Genomic DNA, 6,525 nt, shown 5'->3' on the forward strand with positions numbered 1-6,525 from the left:
AATAAAAATCAGTCTATTGGTGAGTCGGTGATAAAACTTAAAGGCCATAGTTCATATAAGCAATATATGCCAAAAAGCCAATTAAACGAGAATATAAATTATGGATAAGATGTGACAAATCTGGTTTCATATGTCAATTTGAACTCTATACTGGGAAGAGTGGAGATGATGTTGAAAAAGGTTTGGGGGAAAGAGTCGTAAAATCCTTATGCAAAGAACTATTTGGAAAAAACCATGTATATATGGGCAACTTTTTTATTTTGTATAACTTTAAAAAAAAATGGAAAAAAATATATTTGCTTGTGGCACGGTTAACATGAGTCGAAAAAATGTACCAAAAAATTGTATCGAGGGGGTTTTAACTATGCCATAAGTAATGATCACATATGTTGTTTCTGGTAGAAGGATATTTCTTCCATTTTTGTCAAGTGTAGATGATAATCTTGCAATAGCTAATGTAAAGAAAAGACAAAACTAAAATACCTTGTGTACGAGGTATTGTAAACTATAGCAGTCATATGGGATATAGTGGATTATTTTGACACATAAAAGTCAACATCGAATTGACAGAAAAAGCATCAAATGGTGGCATAGAATTTCTTTTCGTTTCCATGACGTTTGTGTAATTAATTCATTCATATTGTGCAAACAGTTATTCACAGATAGAGAAAATTTAAAATCTCTAAAATTGTCGATAAAATGTATAATTGAAAATCTATTAAATAAATATGAGTCTTCTACAAAAAGAAAAAAAATACAAGAGTCCGGTACAATTAAAGAGTCACAAAGTCCCCAATGCAAAAGGATCCAAAGATGCCAAACATATTCAAAAAAGTAGACGCGGTGCATTATGCAGCACGAAAAAAAAAGCTGTGCACAACATGGATGTGCGAAATATTGGAAGCTCCATTTCTGCCTTCAAAAGAAAGGAATTGTTCACTTCCACGCCTATCGAATTAATTTCCACCTTTTCGTTGCCCTGCATTTCAACACGCTTTTGAGATTTGTCGTTCGTAGAATTCGGTCGCTAAAAGCGTAGCTGACCTGTAACTGTTGTAATTCCTATTTTAAAGCTTATCTGTACTGCTGAATTATTACTAGATGTTTACGTATGAATGTTTTATTATTAAATGTATTCAGTTTGGTTTAAATAGACCGAGAGTCGTTGAATTTATTAAGGATATTTAAAATCGAAACTACGTCATCCAATTTGGCGCCATTCTAACACAGGAACGTAAATAGAATTTTTTTTTTTTTTTTTTTTTTTAATTTTATGAATGAATCTTCAAATAACTTCAAACTGTTTGAAGTTAACTGTTATTATGTTAATCTTGATATTTAACTTTTTTTTATTTTTTATTAAATATATGTATTACAGTGTACATTACATTTTTGGTGTAATTTTTTATCATGTTCATTTCATGTATTATGTACTTATATATATATATATATATACTATAAATTTATATTTTTAATAAGTGCAGTAATGTTGCAACTTGGAAAAGATTCAGTATCCCTCCAAGTAAATGAAAATATAACCCTGTAATACAAAAGGCATTGAACACTGAATGGGCATATACAGGGTGCCCATAATTAAACTTGAAATTTGCGAGCTGTCTGTAGCAAAAACTATGCAGCAGAATCGCATGAAAATTGGGTAATGGTAAAATGAAATGATGGAAATTTTATTGAGGGGGGAAAACAATGAGTTTCAAAAACAACCACTAAGTCGCGTTGTGCAATGTAAACTATTGGCATATGCAAATGTCGTAATCATAATAAAAATATCTTTGGGGCATAGGCGTAGCCATAGTATAACCTCGCATCTTTATAGGGTTGCTCACAGTCATACTCGTTCCCAAGTCAAGAAAGATTACGTTGACTCTCCAGGAATGTGCTACTGGTGAAATTGTTTTCCAAAATGGAAACTCTGCCACCGAAGCTTTGTAGAAATTTCGGTCTTTTAAGCAGATAGGAAAAGGTCCGCTCACTAGTCAAGGAATAACAAACATGAGTAGGAAATTTGAAGCAACGGGAACGTTGGGAATTCAGCCAGGAAGGGGACGAAAGTGTGTTGCCGCACAGGATGATGTAGCGACTCGAGTGGAGGAAGAGAGATCGCAAACCGGTAGCACTAGTGTTCGGTGTATTGCAGCATCTGTTGACCAGCCTTGTTCCACGGTTCATAAGATTCTTCAAAAGGTCTCACGCTACTGTCCCTATTGGGCTACTACAAACCCACATCAATTCCTACAAATTCTGTTACACTCTTCCCATGTAATGGTTTGATGCGGCTTTACTGCAAATTTCATTGTTGGTCAGTTTTTTTTTTTTTTTTTTTTTTTTTTTTCCCACTTTCAAAGAGCGCAGCACCGCAGGGTCTGTCACATGCACCGTCACCAGTCAACGATATGCTTTATTATTAGAGCAATCCGTTATTCCGGCTCCCTTCAGGCAAGGCAATGTGATACAACCACTGTGTTTATGCAGGATGGTGCTCCTTCACACATTGCCCGTTCTGTGAAACAAGTGCTCCGCCGCTATTTCGGTGATGACAGAATCATCAGCCGGCAATTTCCTACAGCTTGGCCTCCTAGATCCCCCGACTTGAATCCTTGCGACTTCTGGCTGTGGGAATACCTCAAGGCCATGGTCTACCGTGACCCCATCACATCTCTGTCTCACCTTAAAGAAAGCACAGAACGCCATATGCATTAAATTTCTCAGTTCATGCTGCTTTCAACAGTCGAACAAGCGATTTTACGCTTCCATGTGGTAGCAGACAATAGTGGACATCATATCGAGTATGTTTTGTAAACTTTTGTAGATTATTTATATGTTCTCAATAAAGATATGATACGCCACCTAGGGATGGTTTTTGAAACTCAATTGATTTTCTTCCTCGATAAAATTCCCATCATTTCATTCTGCTATAACCCAATTTTCATGCAATTCCGCTCTATAGTTTTTGCTACAGACTGCTCGCAAATTTGAAGTTTAATTATGGACACTCTGTATTCACCTGCGAGTCACCGTAGAAAAACATCCTGAGCAGCGGAAAGAGAGGTGAAAATTAAATAAACATGACAGCCTTTTAAACATTCTCCTTTTCAAACTTGTAAATAAATTACTGGAGCGAAAATCTTTTCTTTTTCGAACATGTTATGAAATCATCAAAAAAACATCTGAAAAGTCTTACAGTAAGCGATTTTTTTTAATTATGTAATTTTTTTATTTAAAAAGTATTTATTATTTTGCAAATTTGATAATTATTTTCTAGCGTACTTAACTTTTTAAGACTTAGAAGTAGAAAGTGAGGAAAGATTAAAACTTGGAAATGTGGACTTGGAAACTTGGAAATGATGAAACAAAAGGTAATTTGAATTAACAGCAGAAATAAAGATATTTCAACGGATGCTGCCTTAGTTTCAACAGAAAATTCTCGAATTAAAGAAAGAGTTCGAATTTTTTGTGATAGAAAAACTCATAATTCGCAAAACTGTACTGCAGGTGCTGACTCCTCAATTGGTGAACGCAGTAGTGTACTACTCTAAAGAAGAAAGAAATGCCTGTTTAAATTCTTTAATTCATTTTTAGAAAGAAGCTTTATAGAATCACACTGAGAAACTTCAGCATTTTCACATTTATCTAAAGACTGGATTACTCTGCTTTTATAAAATTTAACACATTACCGACCGGTAGCCTATTAATCGGCTTTTTATCGCCAACGCCTACCGACCGATAGTCTATTAATGGGCTTTTCATCACCAACGTCTACCGACCGATCGCCTATTAATCGGCTTTTTTTAGGCAACGCTTGCCGACCGATAGCCTGTTAATCGCTTTTTTCTCGATGTTATAATAAATAGCGCAATAAGCCAGAAATACTGGATAACACCAAATGTTATAATAGATGGTGTGTTGCGGTGATAAATGTAAAAGTGAAATAGAATTAAGTGTAGTGAATTAGAATTACTTGAGCACCAAAAGTAGTCACTTGGCGTTTTTTAAATTAAAGGATTAGCAAATGTAAATCAAATGAATTGCTTACTTAGTAAATCGCGTTGAGTAGCAATAACACATAAATACTTACTCACGTGCAGATCAAAATGTGTGAAAGGAAATATTAAATCAAAGTACTTAGCCCAAAGTATGACAACTGTATGTTACCAAATCAATTATATTTTATTCTTCATCTTTGATATTGAAATAAGCATAGAATAAATAATTTTATCAACCAGACAGACGAATAAATTTAAGCATCAAGCACGAGTGATGCGCATCACCAGAATTTTTTACCTGTTTCAGAAATGATTCGCTTTTACTGATTAGACATCGGTACGATTTCACTCACATGCACGCCATTATATAATGATCGACCAATGAGTGATACTGTTGCCACAAAAGCTATACTACCCTCGACAGACCCCACAAGAGAAGATCATACCAAGTTAAATCCGAAGACTGAAGTGGCTAAGAGCCACATCATCTTCTATGTTCCTAATGCCAATTTTTGATTGAAAGGCTCTCACAAATAAACGATATCTTCCTTGTACTGACTTCTCTATAGAAAGTTTTGAAAGAGAAACATGAAGAAAGAAAATACTCTCCCTAATGATCTTTGTTGCAGTTGTTTCGGGCAGTTAAAGAGGTAATGAACATTAATTACTTGGCAACATTTTTAATACTTCCCATTCCTCCGTAAAGTTGTTCTTTATTCTTTATATTAGTAGACATTTCTTTCAAAAAAGGCTTTAGCTTGCAATGGGCACAGTTTGCGGTGAGAAAAGTTGGAATTACATGCCTTAAAACCATTTTTTGGTTTCAGGAATCATATAACAATATTCATTTGTCCAGTAAATATTTCAAAATTTAGATTTTTATCAATGTACTTAATATTTGATAACGCTAAATAGCTTGTTCCCATTCCCAAATATACTTGACTAAAAAAATAATCTGAAAGCGATCTCCAAATATTTTAAATGGTGGAAACACGAATTCAGTAATTTTCAACTTTCATATGCATTTTAATTTATGAGAAATGTTGCTAACGCACATGCATTGCTTGCAAATGGGAAAGAGAGCTAAAAGAACTTTAGCTGGGAATGCGTCATAGGAAGACACAGAAGCTGAAAATCAGTTTCGATTCTAGTCTAGTATCGATTCTGTGCCTGCTTCCAACCTTGTTCATTTTAAATCTGTTCTACGTCATGAAAATGTCAATTATATGCCGGTGATGATCTTATGCAGTGTCGATCGCATTTCATGTGACGATTTCTTGTAAACGACTGAAGTACACGAATACTATCACTCGTTATTGCATTGACTTTGTATATATTTTTTTGTTTTATCGTGTCAGTTTTATGTTGGTAATTAGTATCGATCATATACCAATGGCTACACTTTACCGCTGTCAATTCTATGCCGAAGCCGTTTTAGCCCAAAAGGGCTATTAGTCTCGAAACATGATTTTGTGTAAGTTCACTTTTTATTCCAGTCTGCTGTCAATCGCCAAAATGTAAGGTATATCTTTCAAGATTAATCTATATCCCATTGATTAACAAACTTAGCTATTTAAAGACAACATTTTTTTTTTTTTACTTCTTAATCTCATTTAAATAAAATTGCATTTTAATTCCTAATTATCTAATTAAAAACGTCAAATATATTTACATAATTATGTTACATATTTTTTTTTTTTTTTTTTTTTTTTTTTTTTTTTACTTTTCAAATATACACAAGACATATAAAATCCCCATGTTAACCTAAATGTATACAAAATACATCTAGTATTTTGTAATTAAAAAAATCCACAGGAAAGTGGTTAGCGAACTCTGACTGCCATACCGAAAGGCTCGGGCGCGAATCCCGGAAAAAGCATGGATGTAATTTATTTGTCCTTTCATGGGAGGCAACGGTGGCCAACTTATTAGGTGCCTCCATAATAAAGTGACCGAAACGCCGTCGCATGGACCTTCGACCTAAGGTTCAGAGTTATTTAGTTTAAATATCACTCTGAATAACAATCAAAAACAAAGTCCAACATTAAGACTCAGAGTAAATTTTAAAAAATTGTTTGCAGTACTAGTTTCGATAGATTTTTGAACTACCTTCTTCAGCTGGTTAAGTGCAAATGAACCAAATAACAGGAGAAGAAAAATAAGAAAAGTTGGATAGGAGTTAAGTTACTGCCGCCATCTATTGATCAAACAAGAAAAACTAAAACAAAATATCTTTAAAGGCTGAAGGTAAAGATCGATTGCAATTGGGGTCATTAACTAGAACAGAAATGTGTTTTGGAGACGATGCGAAACGCTTCTAAAAATCTAATTCACCAATTAAGGATGTTTTTTTAATAATTTTGGCACCAAACAAATGGAAAGTTCATTCCAACAATGCTGAGGAACAGCAGATTTCTGTGTTTTCTTTTTCCTAACACATGCCTCATGTTCTTTAACACGAAATTTTAAGGCTCTTTTTGTTTGTCCAATGTAAATTAAACCCCATTAGTCAAATTATCCCATC

The sequence above is a fragment of the Stegodyphus dumicola genome, chromosome 1 (genome assembly GCF_044657685.1).
Source record: "Stegodyphus dumicola isolate Sdum_Otavi_A_Nest chromosome 1, ASM4465768v1".
Classification (NCBI taxonomy): Eukaryota; Metazoa; Arthropoda; class Arachnida; order Araneae; family Eresidae; genus Stegodyphus; species Stegodyphus dumicola.